The sequence below is a fragment of the Vulpes vulpes genome, chromosome 2, assembly GCF_048418805.1.
Source record: "Vulpes vulpes isolate BD-2025 chromosome 2, VulVul3, whole genome shotgun sequence".
In the NCBI taxonomy this organism is placed as follows: Eukaryota; Metazoa; Chordata; class Mammalia; order Carnivora; family Canidae; genus Vulpes; species Vulpes vulpes.
This window is the reverse complement of record NC_132781.1, coordinates 22,203,357-22,220,160: the sequence shown is the minus strand read 5'-3', so window position 1 is coordinate 22,220,160 and position 16,804 is coordinate 22,203,357. Positions and strand designations below refer to the sequence as shown.

The 16,804-nt window shown below is 40.6% G+C and overlaps 1 protein-coding gene across 11 annotated transcripts in view; it reads left to right on the top strand.

The window, feature by feature from the left end:
- The window catches only part of WIPF2 (WAS/WASL interacting protein family member 2), a 52,413-nt gene that overhangs the window by 4,681 nt on the left and 30,928 nt on the right, over window positions 1-16,804 (top strand). For 3 of the 11 annotated variants that reach the window (XM_025995734.2, XM_072747305.1, XM_072747302.1), the window contains exons 3-4: window positions 3,474-3,610; window positions 3,712-3,748. The exons of the other annotated variants lie outside the window; for them this stretch is intronic. The gene's annotated coding sequence lies outside the window, so the exon portion shown is untranslated. The remainder of the gene's footprint in view (window positions 1-3,473; window positions 3,611-3,711; window positions 3,749-16,804) is intronic. 11 annotated transcript variants of the gene reach the window in all.

The window sequence follows — 16,804 nt, the reverse complement described above, 5'->3', positions numbered from 1 at the left end:
TGTACAGATTGGGACAATTATTTGTAAAAAAAAAAAAAAAAAGATGGAGATTTTCTTCTAGTGTGGTACAATCTAAGGGACGCCTGGGTGGCCGAGCAGTTGAGCATCTGCCTTCAGTTCAGGTGGTGGTCCTGGGGTCTTGGGACTGAGTCCCTCATTGGGCTCCCTATGTGGAGCCTGCTTCTCCCTCTGCGCATGTCTCTGCCTCTTTCTCTGTGTCTCTCATGAATAAATCAATTAAATCTTAAAAAAAAAAAAAAGAGGGAAAACTCATTTATCCACAAATCTCAGATAGCCTATCCCATAGTAGATTGTACCACTTTATTATTTTTTTTAAGGATTTAATTTATTTATTCATGAGAGACACAGAGAAAGAGGCAGAGACATGTGCAGAGGGAGAAGCAGGCTCCACATAGGGAGCCCAATGCGGGACTCAGTCCCAAGACCCCAGGACCACCACCTGAACTGAAGGCAGATGCTCAACTGCTCGGCCACCCAGGTGCCCTGTGAGTTTTCCTTTTGTCCACATCCCTCTCCCAGTCCTCAGCTAGTAGGCAGGATCACAAAGTCATTTAAACTCCATCACTGTCTTAGAAATAAGGATAGTAAGCAATTTAGTAAAATTTTATTTATTTATTGTTTTAAAAAGTTTAATTTGCGGTACCTGGATGGCTCAGTTGGTTAAGCATCTGCCTTTGGCTCAGGTTGTGATCCTGGGGTTCTAGGATTGCGCCCTATGTCGGGCTCCCTGCTCTTTGGGCAGCCTGCTTCTCCCTCTCTACTGCTTGTGCTGTCTCGTGCATGCACGTGCACTCTCTCAAATAAATAGAATCTTTAAAAAATACAAATAAAAAGTTTAATTTTATTTTTAGTAATCTCTACACCCGCTGTGGGCTTGAATTCACAACATTGAGATCAGGAGTTGCGCGCTCTTCCAACTCAGTCAGCCAGGTGCCCCTAACAAATTTTATTTTTTATTTATTTTTAATTTATTATTTTTTTAAACATCTGATTTTCTTTTTTTTTTTAAGATTTATTTATTCGTTTATTCATGATAGACATAGAGAGAGAGAGAGAGAATGAGAGGCAGAGACACAGGAGGAGGGAGAAGCAGGCTCCATGCCGGGAGCCCAACGCGGGACTTGATCCCGGGACTCCAGGACTGCGCCCTGGGCCAAAGGCAGGCGCTAAACCGCTGAGCCACACAGGGATCCCCCAAATTTTATTTTTTTAAGTAGATAATACATTCACATGGTTCAAAATTTGAAAGTTAAAAAGTGTACACTGAATGGTCTCTCTTCTCTGCTTTTGTATTCATCAATCCAGTTCATCTTCCCAGGGGCAGCTAATGTGTTCAGTTTCTTAAGATTCTTTCCAGAAAAAATATGTACATATAAAACATGCATATGTGTGTGTGTGTGTGTGTGTGTGTATTTTTTTTTTTTTTTTTTTTTTTGCTTTTTCTCATAAACAAATGTAGGATGCTATTAGTACTATCTGCATTTTTTAAAAACTTACTTTGGCAATCATTCTGTATAAGTAGTAAAAAGATTTGGCATCTGCTCCATATTGGTAGACATTTTAAATATTTCTAGTCTTAATGTTATTACCAATTATGCTCCAGTGAATAACCATATACATTTGGCCTTTAGCATGTATGACTGTATCTGTGGGGTAAATTATAAGTAAAATTGCCAAAGCTGGTGTGTTTTTAGCCCTGTTACTCATTTATTTGCTAAGAATTTTTGAGCTCCTACTGTGTGACAAGTACTGTGCTTCGTCAGTGAACACAACTGATTCAGTCCTTGCACTGGTGCAGCTGTATGGTCTGGTGGGGAAGACGTCCATTAAATAATAATTAATTACTGCTGCCGTAAATACTGCGGAAACAGCTAATAGGAAGCCTAACCAGGTTGATTGAGAAACAGGGCAGTGAGGAAATGTTACTAAGGAATTTTTAAAGCTGAAACCTAAAGGATGAGGGGCAGACCAAAGACTATTGCAGATGGAGAGAATGGCATAGGTGGAAGTCCTCAGGACAGAAAGAATGGAAAGAACATGGCTATTTTGAAGACTTGAAGGAAGTAAGTTCCAGTGTGTTTGGAGTTTAGGGAGAGAGAAGCAAAGAGGTAAGGCTTCAGGGAGTGTGAGGTCTCCAGAAAAACCACATAAATAGTAGTGAACTTTTAAAAAAGATTTTATATATTTACTTATTTAACACAGAGAAAGAGTAAGCACACATGTGCGCGTGCAAGCATGCATAAGCAGGGAGAACAAGCAGAGGGAGAAGCAGACTCCCCCTGAGCCAGGAGCCCGATGTGGGCTGGAACCTCAGACCTCAGATCATGACCTAAGCCGAAGGCAGATACTTAACTAACTGAGCCACCCAGGCACCCCACAATAGTGAATTTTTTTGTTTTTTGGGTTTTTTTTTTTTTTTTGGTCAATTCTTTTCACAGGTATTAATTTACTAGAGTTGATGCTGAAATCATCAATATCATGAAGAAATCTGATGCTTGTACGATGGAACATGTTTTCTGTAAGAACTTTTCTGGATAAAGGCTACTCTTTTAGCCTTGATTTCTTTTATGTCCAACAAATTAAACTTGCATGGCTGGGTTAGGTCTTAAAATTTTAGGATCTTGGAAATTGTTTTGGAAGTTAGTGATTACTTGGGGAACTATTCTCAGATTATGGGGGATGATGAGTCTTTGGCCATACTACCCTGAACTCAGTCTTGTCAGATTATGGGGGATGATGAAATGGCTAGTTTGCCAGACCTGCTATTTAGGAAAGAAAACTTATTTCTAGAGAATATTGACTTTTTTGTAAGCCTCATAGGGCTAGAAAGAGAGCACAGATGTTCTCATTATAAACTGGTGAATATAATACATTGTTGTACCCATCATCTAGGCCATATGTCTTAACATGATGCATAACTCTTGTAGGACGTGCAAATGAATAGTAGCCCAAGGGCCATTATAATTCTGAATATATGAAAGCATTTTTATCTGCAAGTATATTGACTTTTGTTCAGAAATCACAGTACTCTTGCTCAAAGCCCAGATGGTCCTGTTTGATTTAGTACCTTTCTTGTGTAATTGGATCAGCTTGCCCTGTTTTCGTAACTTAAAGTAGAATCTTGGTTTAGCAGCCCAACACTAGCGAGCAAGGAATGAAAATGTGCAAATTTTTCTAGCATTTCAGCAAGAAGCGTCTGTGTATCTGTTGGCTTAGGGGCATTAGAGCGAGAGAAGAGACTCCTCAACAATGAAAGTGACAGCTTTGTTATTAGATTATCTGTGGTGAGTTGGGACTTAATATATTATCTTTGAAATGAGGCATGACACTTCTCTCCATGTGAAGTCTGGATCAACATTTTATGGAGCATCTGTTTAAGTTTTCTTTCAGGCTTTTTCTAATGGAGGCTGTCATCACTGGATTTGCCTTACTTCTGACTGTTCTCTGGGTAGGCTTTTCTACTTGTCTGTTTGTGAGGGGAGTGTGGAATGCAGGCTGGCACATGGAAGCTGAGGCCTGGTCACATGAGACACTGCTAGTCTACAGTGAGAAGAGCCATCTCATCAGTGACTAGATTTCAGCCTGCCTTGTAAGCAACCTTTTAATCTAATTAACAGTTTCTTTAAAACAGTTTTTAAAGAACTTCTGAAGATGTTTTGACCACAGATGTTGGTTGTTTTTGTTTTTCAGTTGTGTTAAATAGAAAACCCTAAAAAAAAGAGCTAAGGTAAGATCTGTCCCTCTGTTTTTGTGCTTACCTTTGAAATTAATTTTGGTCCTGATTTCTTACAGTGGCCTGGACGTTCCTCATATATCTGACATGTGGTAGAGTAAACTCTGCGGTGATGAACATTGTTAGGTGATACCCAGGTTGTGGCAGAGATTGAGGTCATAGTAGGCAGCCTGCTTTCATTAGAGTTGAATTTGAGATGCAGGTTCTAGAATTAAGCATAATGGCCTTTTAATTATTTTGGTCGGTTTGGGATTGTCTGCTGTTCTTAATTACATTGGTAACAGATCCATCAGTACAGACCTGATGTTTTGAAATTTTGGTCAGTCTGAAGTTTGGCTTTGCTTATACAGTGTTAGGATTTTTTGGTTTTTAGTAATTAAATGTTTGGAATTTTGTAATTGACATAGTAGGAATACATAGTTTAAACAGACGATAATAGTACTAGAAGATTTATAATGAAAAGAACAGCTGCTCCATCTTTCCTTGTCTTCAATCACTTTTAGTACTTTCAGAGTGTTTTTTTTCTGATGCATGTTCTTTCCATATTTTTATTTATTTTTTTCTTTCCATATTTTTACATGGTGTGCTCATACTATGCTTATACAGTATGCTTATACTGTTATTTCTTGGGTTTTTTTTTTTTTTTGGCCTTAGATATTTTGAATTTCTACTATGGAAGATTATTTTGCATTTTTAAAAAGATTTATAAATTTATAAGTGAGAGCGTAGGTGCACTCATGTGCAAGCAGGGGAAGGGCAGAGGGAGAGTGGGGAAGTAGACTCCCCACCAAGCACGGAGCTCAACATAGGGCTTGACTCCATAACTCTGAGATCGTGACCCAAACTGAAATCAAGAGTGGGATGCCTGACTGAGCCACCCCACGTGCCCCCCAATTTTTATTTTTAAGATTTTATTTATTCGTGAGAGACAGAGAGAGAGAGAGAGAGGCAGACACACAGGCAGAGGGAGGAGCAGGCTCCATGCAGGGAGCCTGATGTGGGACTCGATCCCGGGTCTCCAGGATCACACCCTGGGCTGAAGGCGTTGCTAAACCGCTGAGCCTCCCGGCTGCCCCCCCCCCCCCAATTTTTTTTAAGTAATCTCTACACCCAGTGTGAGGCTCAGACTCAACCCTAAGATCAAGAATCACATGCTCTACCGACTGAGCTAGCCAGGTGCCCCTGATTTTGCATTCCTATACTGCTAACTACCCTCAACCCTTCCTGCTAATCCTCCTAATACAGATCTGTCACAGTTGTGGTTAAGTCAGTATTTTGTATGTTTTTATATTATGTATCAGGGTTCAATCAGAAAGACAAACCATTCTTGATATTTCAGAGGATATTAGATGCTTACGAAATCATTGGAAGGTCATGGGAATGTCACCTTGCAGAGATTCCAGAAAAACTGCACTGTTAATAATTTTCGCTATCTTAAACACCAAAGCAGGCAATTTGTAGGATATTGGAAACCTATAAAACCACATGTATGTCATCTGTTGGAGGCCACACACACTTACTCATTGCTACTAGAAGAACAATAATGGCATATACTTCTATCTTTTAGGTCTTGAATGAATGACTCTGTACTGGTGGAATTTAAACCACAACCCCATTGACAGAGCATTCTAGGAAATGTAGTTCCAATGTTTTCAGGCTCCCCTTCCATCCCTCATGGACCAGAAAGGGGATAGAGGTAAATGTAGCCTAAAGAAGAAAAATTAACGTCCAGTATGACTGTCTGTACTATGATTATACTGTATTTCCTTATATATTTTCCCTTTATTTTTTTAAGATTTTATTTATTCATTCATGAGAAACAGAGAGAGAGAGGCAGAGACACAGGCAGAGGGAGAAGCAGGCTCCATGCAGGGGCCCGACGTCGGACTCGATCCTGAGACTCCAGGATCACGCCCCAGGGCCAAAGGCAGGCACAAACTGCTGATCCACCTGGGCTGCCCGTGTATTTTCCCTTTAATATAATAATCACCATTCTTTCATTTTTCTTTTTTTCTCCCTTCTGCTTGATTCATTGAGCATCAATCACTAATTCATCCCTAAACTCTGATGAAAGTATAAATCTCTTTTCAGTACAAATACTTGATTTATTTTAAAGATTTTATTTGTTTATTTATGAGAGAGACAGAGACATAGGCAGAGGGAAAAGCAGGCTCCCCTCAGGGATCCTGCACCCCAGGATCAGGACCTGAGCCGAAGGCAGACACTCAACCACTGAGCCACCCAGGTGCCCCCAGTACAAATACTTTAGTGGAGCCTCTTCCAGAGGCTTTATGAAAAAGGATTCCATTGGAGGGGGTGCATTTTGGGGGGCCTTGCATGTTTCTGCCTGCACAATGGTTGGGAGTTTGACGAGATACAAAATGCTATGTTGGAGATGGCTTTTCTTTGGAAATTTTAAGCCTCATTTTGTGGTCTTCTAACTTTTAATAGTATTGTGAAGTTTGATGTTATTTTGATTCTGAATTTTTCATGTGGAATTTGTTTTTTCTCTGAAAGATTTTAGGGTGCTATCTTAACCACAGGTATGTGAAATACAATGGTGTAACTATTCTAAAATTCATTATGCTTGGCATTCAGTGGGCCTTTTCAGTCTTTTTTTTTTTTTAATTTTTATTTATTTATGATAGTCACAGAGAGAGAGAGAGAGAGGCAGAGACACAGGCGGAGGGAGAAGCAGGCTCCATGCACCGGGAGCCTGATGTGGGATTCGATCCTGGGTCTCCAGGATCGCGCCCTGGGCCAAAGGCAGGCGCCAAACCGCTGCGCCACCCAGGGATCCTGGGCCTTTTCAGTCTTAAAGCTTATTTTGATCTGTCCTGGGAAATTTTTCTTTCTCTTCTCTCTCTCTCTCTCTCTTTTTTAAATTTTATTTATTTACTCATAAGAGACACAGAGGGAGAGAGGCAGAGGGAGAAGCAGGCTCCATGCAGGGAGCCCGACGTGGGACTCGATCCCCAGTCTCCAGGATCACAACCTGAGCCTAAGGCAGTTGCTCAACCACTGAGCCACCCAGGCGTCCCTCTTTTCTTTTTTTTTTTTTTTTTTAAGATTTTATTTCTTTATTTGACAGAGAAAGAGAGTACAAGCAGGAGTGGCAGGCGGAGGGAGATGGAGAAGCAGGTTCCTCGCGGAGCTGAGAGCCTCACATGGGGCTTGACCCCAGGACCCCGGGGATCATGACCCGAGCTAAAGGCAGATGCTCTACCAACTGAACTACCCAGGCGCACCCCTATATTTTTAATAATGTATTCTTTGATAGTTTTCTGTCTTTCTGGGAATCCCTATTATGCAGATGGTGAAATTCCAACACTGATCCTTTTTTTTTTCCTCTTGTGATTTTGTCTTTTTTTTTTTCCCCCCTCATTAAGTTTTTAGATACTCTGAGCTTTTTCTTCCAGCTCTTCTATTGTATTTTTAATATTTGGTATCAGTGTTTTAAATTTCCAGGAGTTCTTTTTGTTCTCAGAACTTTATATGTAAGTATTTCTACACATTGTCAGGAATTGTTTTGTTTACTTTTTGTTTTGTTTTGTTTTGTTTTGTTTACTTTGATTCCTGTCTTTCCTGTTAGAGATTTTCTTCAAATGTCTGTTTATTTTTGAGAATGAGGTACTTACAAGCTCTGAGTGTGGAGCCCTGGCTCATCCAGTGGTAGGCATCGCTGTGGGATGTATTGGCAGCTTGTCATTTTCCTTAGAGAGGACTCCTCCAGTCTCCTGCCTAGAGAACACAAGCCCAGCAGCAGGTGTTTTGGAACCAAGTGAGAGAAGAGAACTGGGGAGGGAGAGAGGTCTCATCATTGAGTAAATAAGACGTTCACTCAATCTATTTTCAGTATGGTACTCCTGCCCTAGGCTGTCACTGCTTACTTGATTCAGAGTCCCTCTACCTGGCAGCATGGGCAAGGGAAAGAGAGGATCTCTTTCTTATACAGACTTCCAGTTGGTTCTCCTGTTTTAGCTCCTCTGAAACCCCTTTGTCCAGAGGTACCAGGTGCTTTTAGTTTCTGAGCTTTTTCTGGATTTTTTGTAGTGGGAATTTACTTTCTGCTGCATTTAACTTTTTCCTTTCTTTGAAGTTACTTGTCAGTAGTTCATGTGCTTTCCAGCTCCTAAAATTTTGTTGACATGTCTCTACAGTTGCATCCTTTCCCATTCTCTCTCTCTCTCTCTAAGGTTTATGCCTTTAAAAATATCCCTTTGCTGTCATTTTCAAGGTGTTTTCTGAGAGAACATTGATAAATGCCTGCCACACATTTATGTTTAACCAGATTATTCATCGGCCTTTCCTTGCTGCTCTCCATTCAGTCACGATAGTGTTGGTGTAATTGAGTACTAATACTCCTGCAGAACAGTATTTTTCAGACTTCCCTAACACTGAGAATTACTTAAGGAGGTGGTTGAATATACAGATCACCAGATTTTTCTGTTGGAAGATTTCTGATTTTAGTAGGTTTGGATTAGAGCCTGGGCACACGTGTGTTTTCAACAAACGCCCTAACATGTGTCTTATCTTTTTTCTCTTTAAAGATTTTATTTATTTGAGAGAAAGAAAGAGACAGGAGAGCATAAGCAGGGAGAAGAGGGAGGAGCAGATTCCTCACTAAGCAGGGAGCCCAAGCCAACGCGGGGGGGGGGGGGGGGGGGGGGGGGGGCCTCAATCCCAGAACCCCTGCACCTGAGCCAAATGCAGATGCTTACCTGACTGAACCACTCAAGGACCCAGATATGTCTTATCTTCAGATCAGTTTGGAAACTCTATTTCAGAAGAGTCTTCTAAACCATTCATTGCTCCGAAGTCTCTGAGGCAAACTCCTCAGGATCCACCTATTATTGCTTTTGTATTCAGACTGTGTTTTAGTCGGTCTGGCTTTGGTCCGGATTTCTAGAAAATTAGAGTGTGTGTCCTTCATCTGATTAACTCCTCTCCTCTGGTTAAATGCTGGCTGATGGCAATAACTTTGGCCTTGTGTGACTCCCACTTTTTTTTTTATTTTTTTTTTTAGCCAGCACTTCTAGATCCATTGGTTCCTAGCCTGTGTGGGTGGAGAGGAAGTATTAATTATGAACATTGAGCTACTCTGCATCATTTCACTGTACAAATCCAAGAATTTTTTTTTTTTTTTTTTTTTTTTTTTTGTGAAGTGGAAAATTGACTCAGGCTTTGGAAACAGATGTACTAAGTATCTGTCTTGGATTTATGCAGCATCATTTTTGGAGATATTAAAGGCTGTGATTTGAAGTTTTTTTGTTTTTTTTTTTAAAGAAGTTTGGTTTTAACTTTTATAATATGAAAGGGCACATTCTTCTCTTTGTATTATGGATCCCAAAGGCCTAGAAAAGAAAAATGGCTGTACCTTTTACTACCAGTCTGTAAAGCATCTGGAAATAAGGTGTTATGCAGCTGCTCCTCGGTTGCTGTGAATTGCTTGGCAGTCAGGAACCAAATAGTACATGTCTTTTAATGTTGAAGAGACTAAGTATAGGATTCTAGTCCTTAGTTCTTGGAAATCTTGTGGCTGTTGGTATCTAAAATACAGCCCAAGGAAGTCATGTTGGCTTTGACATAGAACCTATTTACATCCTGAGATGAACAACTCCTTAGAAACAGCTCTAATAAGCTTTTGGAACTTGCTTTGAAAATTTTGGTGAATGATGTCACAAAAAGTGCAAAATCTGAAGTGTTACTATCTCATAGATTATTGATCACTTGCTATGTTATAAGGTACTACTTTGAACTGTTACTGATTTACTGCAGTTGACTTTTTTCTGTACACTTTCCCCCACCTTTCCGGTACTTTAGTGTTTTTAGATTAACAGGATTTTCTCTTTGCTTCGAGGGGTGTAGTAGGGGCTGGTGACATTTGGTGAGTTCATTCCCTGTTGAGGATGATTTTCAGACATTTAATTTACAGTTCTTGCATTAATTAATCTCTAGCCATCTTTTTTATGAAGCCATTCTTTGCAGCTGTGGTATTTAATTGAACATAAGAGTAGACTTCTCATTGATTTGTCATCATTTTAGATAAGAGGACTTGGCTCCTGGGTTGCCCTGTATTTGGGGATAACCTGTGGTATCTAATATTTACTACATCAATTAGTATGTGAATAAGTAGATTTCAGAGTTCATGTTTTTAGGACTTTAAACAAATCTAGGACAAGAAGGAAGTGTCATATTTGGAAGAAAAGCTGCATCGTTGGGGTGTGTACTTACATTTCTTATTAGAGAAATTATATCAAAAGGATTTCATCATACAGTTACATATTTTTATTCTACCCTTCTCCTTTTCTCTTTCAGGGTTGCGTGCTGCTCGTAACAGTGAAAGATCATTGATGTGGAGAGTAGAACATCCAGGTTTAGTTGTAGGAGTTGTAGGATTTTCAGTTTAAATATTCATGGTGCATATGTGATTTTTTATTATTATAATTACTTGTTTTGGATCAGATTTGCTGCATAGTTGAATTTCCATGATGGAAAATGCCTGCAGTTGGAAAAATGATTTTTCTCCCTTCATGGAGTAACCTTAGTTTAATTAATTCCATCTCTGCATGACAGAAATTTGTTTCGCCAGAGATTTGACTGAATTGAATTTCAAGGGGAAGGTAGCACCTTCTCCATTGAGAGAAGAGGGCTGTGGATTATTTTTAAACTGTATATATATATATATAAAAAAAAAACTGTATCAAGCCTTTTTGGCACGGGTGAGGGGGAGGGTGATAAGATATCTATAAAAAGTTATTCTAGTCTGTTTCTTTTTATTTTAGAGAAACCAAAATGCTTTAGTGGAAACCTTCCACTATACTCTGTCCTAGAACACACGAAGGTGTATTCATAATTCTGTGTTGACATCAGTTCCTATGTAATTATAGGAACCTGTTTGGCTTCTACTGTTTGTTAGTCTCCAGGAGTGGCATGTGAATACTCTTAGGTAGCTGCTGGCGCTTCTCCCATGTGTGAGTTCTTTGGTTTGGGAACTGGATGCCATTGTGTTTACTGTGGTAATGAACTCCTACCTTGCCATACTGTACTGCTTTTCAGGAGCAAAATTGAAGGGCAGGTGGACATTATTGTCAGGTGATTTTTAACCCTGGAAGGCTTCCAGTTAGTATCTAGGTCCCTTAGCTGTGATTAAACCAAGCTGTGGGTTTAATAAGGTAACTGATTAAACTTGTTTACTTTGGGCATGGAACTGTTAGTTGATTTAAACTTATTTGGTATGGACATATTGGATGTAGAAGGATACTACTTTTAAGGGATTTGGAGAATGGTCTGTAAGGCCTCAGATTTCATCTTTTACCACTCTTGTCTATATTATTTTAGCTACCCTGGCTTTTTTTTTTTTTTTTTTTTTTTTTAAGATTTTTACTTATTTATTCATGAGAAACACAGAGAGAGAGAGAGAGGCATAGACAGAGGCAGAGGGAGAAGCAGGCTCCATGCAGGGAGCCTGACGTGGGACTTGATCCCCAGGATCATGCCCTGGGCCGAAGGCGGCGCTAAACCGCTAAGCCACCTGGGATGCCCTACCCTGGCTTTCTTATTCTGTGACATGTCAAGCTGGTTCCCATCTCGGGCTTTTTACTTGCTATTCTTTAATTCTTGCAGGGCTCTTTCCCCCAGATGTTCATAGGGTTTGCTCTGCTCATGGAGAGACTTCTTTGTGGAGAGCCAGCCTCCTTTCCTGCAACCCTGTCAAAGAGAATACTTCCCTATATTCCTATTTTCACCCCTAATGATTCTTTTTCTTTTTTTCTTTTAAAGATTTTATTTATTCATGAGAGACATAGAGAGGCAGAGACACAGACAAGGGGAGAAGCAGGCTTCCTGCAGGAGCCTGATGCGGGACTTGATCCCAGGACCCCGGGATCATGACCTGAGCCAGAGGCAGACGCCCAACTGCTGAGCCACCCAGGCATCCCTATTTCTCTTTTTTCATTCTTTTTATCAGTAACTGAGATTTTGTTTCCTTGTTTATCTCTTTCACTAGAATGTAAGCCCCAAGATTGGAGAAACTTGTTCAGCCACTAGAACTGGGTTTATCAGCCTCAGCATTTTTGACATTTTGGACTAGATGATTCTTGGTTGTGGGGGCCTCTTGTGTGCATTAGAGAGTGTTTTCTATTCACGAGATGCCAGTAGTAACCCTTTGTCATGACAATCAAAAATGTCTCTAGACGTTACCACATGTCTTTTGGGGGACAAAATCCTTCCCCTTAGAACCATTGTTATAGATAGAACAGATATTTATTGAATGGATTAAGTGATGGCTGCTCAGTAAATATTCACTGGATGATAGATGAATTCATGAATGAACGAATTCAGCAAGTTAAAAATTTTTGGAGCACTAAACTATGCACATAGCCTCATATTTCTTCCTTTCCTCTTTTCATAGATACCATTCTTTTTTCTGTTTCTGGCACGTTGTCTACCCTTCACTTACTTTTTTTTTTAAATTTTTTTAATTTATTTATGATAGTCACAGAGAGAGAGAGAGAGAGAGAGCGAGAGAGAGAGAGAGGCAGAGACATAAGCAGAGGGAGAAGCAGGCTCCATGCACCGGGAGCCTGACGTGGGATTCGATCCTGGGTCTCCAGGATCGCGCCCTGGGCCAAAGGCAGGCGCTAAACCGCTGCGCCACCCAGGGATCCCCTTCACTTATTTTTTTATTCCACTTAGGCTTGCTTGCTCTTTCAGACAGTGCTACTCTTAAATTTATTTTTGTTCAGATGAACATGTAACTGTTGAGCACTTTGTGCTGTAAAATAAAAGAAAAAACTATAGAAAGATACAGTGCTATCTGTGCTTAAGAGCTCATTGGGTTAAAGGCACGTTGACTCTTTTTTTTTTTTTTTTAAAGATTTTATTTATTTATTCATGATAGAGAGAGAGAGAGAGGCAGAGACACAGGCAGAGGGAGAAGCAGGCTCCATGCACTGGGAGCCCGATGTGGGATTCGATCCCGGGTCTCCAGGATCGCGCCCTGGGCCAAAGGCAGGCGCCAAACCGCTGAGCCACCCAGGGATCCCAGGCACGTTGACTCTTGATCTCAGGGCTTGGGGTTGAAGCCCCACTTTGGGTGTAGAGATTACTTAAAAATAAAATCTTTTTTTTTTTTTTTTTTAAAGTAGGTTCTACTCCCAGTGTGGAACCCATCATGGGGCTTGAAATCAAGACCCTGAGATCAAGACCTGAGCTGAGATCAAGAGTTGGATACCTCACCAACTGAGCCACTCAGGCATCCCCAAAATAAAATATTAAAAAAAAAAAAGCAGTGAAAAAAACCCGGTTTACTGGATTAAATAGATGGCATATTTATGAAATACTGTTCTCAAATTTAATTCCTAGTTCAAGGTAATGTCTACAGTGGTGCTAATGGGCCAACATAGGTTGAGTCAGTAGTTAAGTGCTTATCATTCAGAATGGGGTGAAATTGCTCATGAATTTGGAATCTAGTTTTAACAAAAATCTATTCATTCACTTTTTACTTATTTTTATTTGTTGCAGTTACCCTTGGTTTCTTGCTGTTAATTTCATTTTGTCTTAAACCTGGTTGAGAAATCTACAAAATGGAGGGGCACCTGGGTGGCTCAGTCAATTAAGCATTTGCTTTTGGCTCAGGTCATGATCCTTGGGGATCCTGGGGTTGAGCCCCTCATCAGGCTCCCTGCTCAGGGAGGAGCCTCCTTCTCCCTCTTCCTCTGTGGCTCCCCCTGCTTGTGCTCTCTCTCAAGTAAACAAAATCTTAAAATCTTAAAAAAAAAAAAAAAAAAGAATATACAAAATGGAGTTACTCATTTTGAACTTGTTTGATGTGACTGTTTCTAGGGTTTGTCGTATGGTTATGAACATTTGATTCATTAATGGCTTTTAATGTCTATGCTTGGAAAGTCTTGCCACTTCAGCTACTTGGGTTATTGAAGCCACATTAGGCAAGGTTGTAGTTCCTTTTGGCTGGAATTGAAGTACACCAAACAAAAACCCCATTCTGGGGATCCCTGGGTGGCTCAGCGGATTAGCGCCTGCCTTTGGCCCAGGGTGCAGTCCTGGAGTCCAGGGATCGAGTCCCCCATCGGGCTCCCGGCATGGAGCCTGCTTCTCCCTCTGCCTGTGTCTCTGCCTCTCTCTCTCTCTCTCTCTCTCTGTGTGTGTCTATTGTGAATGAATAAATAAATCTTAAAAAAAAAAAAATTCTGCATTATGTGACTTTCTTTGTCTCAGAGCAACTGATTTTCTGTTTCTGCCAAACATTTATGTTCCATCTCTGATACTATTAGATTTATTTTGATTCCATTGAGGGGAATGTCTAGAACCTTTCCTCTTACAGACACAACTCTCTTTTGATTTTCTGGAGACAAGAATAGGTAGAGTTATTGGTCTTTCAGAGAGGATCTTGAAATGTCTCTTTCATCTCTCTCTCTTTTTTTTTTTTAAGATTTTATTTATTTATCCACGAGAGAGACAGAGAGAGAGGCAGAGATGCTGGCAGACGGAGGAGCAGGCTTCATGCAGGGAGCCCGACGTGGGACTCGATCCCGGGTCTCCAGGATTACACCCTGGGCTGAAGGCGTTGCTAAACCGCAGAGCCACCGGGGCTGCCCTCTCTTTTTGTTTCTTTAGATTTATTTATTTGATAGAGAGGACCTGCCAGAGAGAGTGCAGACCAGTGAGGGTGGTGGGGAGAGGGAGAGGAAGAAGCAGCCTCCCTACTGAGCAGGGAGCCTAACACTTGGCTGGATCCTGGGACTCCAGGATCATGACCTGAGCCCAAGGCAAATGCTTAACCAGCTGAGCCAGCCAGGTGCCCCCTCTCTGTTTATGTTGGGGAGAGGTTTAATAGAATATTAAAGACTTGAACATGGGGGGATCTGGCTGGCTTAGTTGGTGGAGCCTGCATCTCTTGATGTCAGGGTTGTGAGTTCAAGCCCCACGTTGAGTATAGAGATTACTTAAAATCTTAAAAAAAAAAAAACATATATTTAAGAAAGGAGAGAGAGGAGGGGTACTTAGCTGGCTCAGTTGGTAGAGCATGTGACTCTTGATCTTGGGGTCATGAGTTTGAGCCCCATGTTGAGTATAGAGAGTACTTAAAAAGAATTTTCTTATCGATATTCCATATAACTTTCTTGTAAGACAGAACTAAGGCCCTTAAGACTTTTCTGAGGGAGGGAGCGTACTTTTTTTAAGATTTTATTTATTTATTCATGAGAGACAGAGAGAGGAGAGAGAGAGGCAGAGACACAGGCAGAGGGAGAAGCAGAGAGAGAGAGAGAGAGAGGGACAGAGACACAGGCAGAGGGAGAAGCAGGCTCCATGCAGGGAGCCTGAAGTGGGACTCGATCGTGGGTCTGCAGGATCAGGCCCTGGACTGAAGGCGGCGCTAAACCTCTGAGCCACCCGGGCTGCTGGGGAGCGTACTTTTTAAGGTCAAATTTTTCCCCCATGGGATTTTGTTGGGTACTTCAATACAAAAACTGTAATTTACTCAGTAATCAAAGCTTAGAAAGGATGGTCTTTCAGCATAAAAGTAGATAGCATTTAGATTTAGAATTAGAAGTTTTTTTTTCTTGGCATCCCTGGTGGCTCAGCGGTTGAGTGTCTGCCTTCGGCTCAGGGCATGATTCTGGGGTCCCGAGATCAAGTCCTGCTTTGGGCTTCCTGCGTGGAACCTGCTTTTGCCTCTGCCTGTGTGTCTGCTTCTCTCTCTGTGTCTCTCATGAATAAATGAAATCTTTAAAAAATATATTTTTTCTTTTAAAAATAACTTGGGTTGAAACTTGAGTTTATAATAGGAGAATACCATTTGAATAAAGGCCCGAAATGGTAGTGGTAACTAGAATACTTACGAGATAATTTTAAATATATGAAAAATACAGCAACTAAATTGGATTCTTCATTTATCAAATGTGAAAGGTCAACATCTTTGTACCCAGGAAGTGTCCTCCTCTTAAAATGTAGGAATATGTATTTGGAACAAAACATTAGGAAATTGAATAGAAAAATAGGGTTTTGTCTTCTGAGGAATAGAAGAGAATGCTTTTTACAAGTGTATTGCTTGAGTTTTATGAAGACTTACCTCAGAATTCTGTGATAAATTTGACATCAAGAAGATTTGAAATAATGCTCTCTGATCTTGACTTCAAAGAAACTGACTCCTGAGGATGTGAAAAGCTTATTCTATCATGGTTTTTAAGGTAGAAGGGCTTAAGAAGGGAATGAAAATTGGTTTGTTGTTGAACTGGAGGCAGTCTCACTATATTTCTGAAAATCAAGGTCTCTGAAGAACACAGATGGTGAGGTTTGTAGTTCTAATTTAAAAGATCAGAATGGAAAAATTTAACATTATGTAAAGAACCCTCTTTTTTCTTCTTAGATTTAATCTCAGAAATATTAGTTTTGTTTTGTTTTTTTAGATTTTATGTATTTGAAAGAGAATGAGGGGAGGGGTAAAGAACGAGTGGAGGGAGGGGCAGAGGGAGAAGCAGACACCCTGCAGAGCATGGAAACTGACTTGGGACTTGATCCCAGAACCCTCAGATCATGACCTGAGCTGAAGGTGATTGATGCTTAACTGATCTAGCCCCAGAAATGTTAGTTTTTAGTGTTGGGTTTTTTTTTTTTTAAGATTTTATTTGAGAGAAAGAGAGTGAGAGAGAGCACAAACAGAGGGAGGGTCAGAGGGGTCATATCAGGCTTCCTGCTTCCATACTAAGCAGGAAGCCTGATATGGGACTCAGTCCCAGGATCCTGGAGTCATGACCCGAGCTGAAGCCACTCACGTGCCCCAGAGTTTTTTAAGATTGCTCCCAGAAAAAAAAAAAAAAGATTGCTCCCAGAATGCCTGAATTTGTCCTTTGATTAAAAGTAGTTGGTCACTAAAATTTGTCATTCTGTTGGAGCGCCTGCGTGGCTTATTTGGTTATGTGTCCCATTCTTTATATCACTTTGGGTTTTGTGTTTTTTTTTTGTTTTGTTTTGTTTTTTTATTTATGATAGTCACAGAGAGAGAGAGAGAGAGAGAGGCAGAGACAC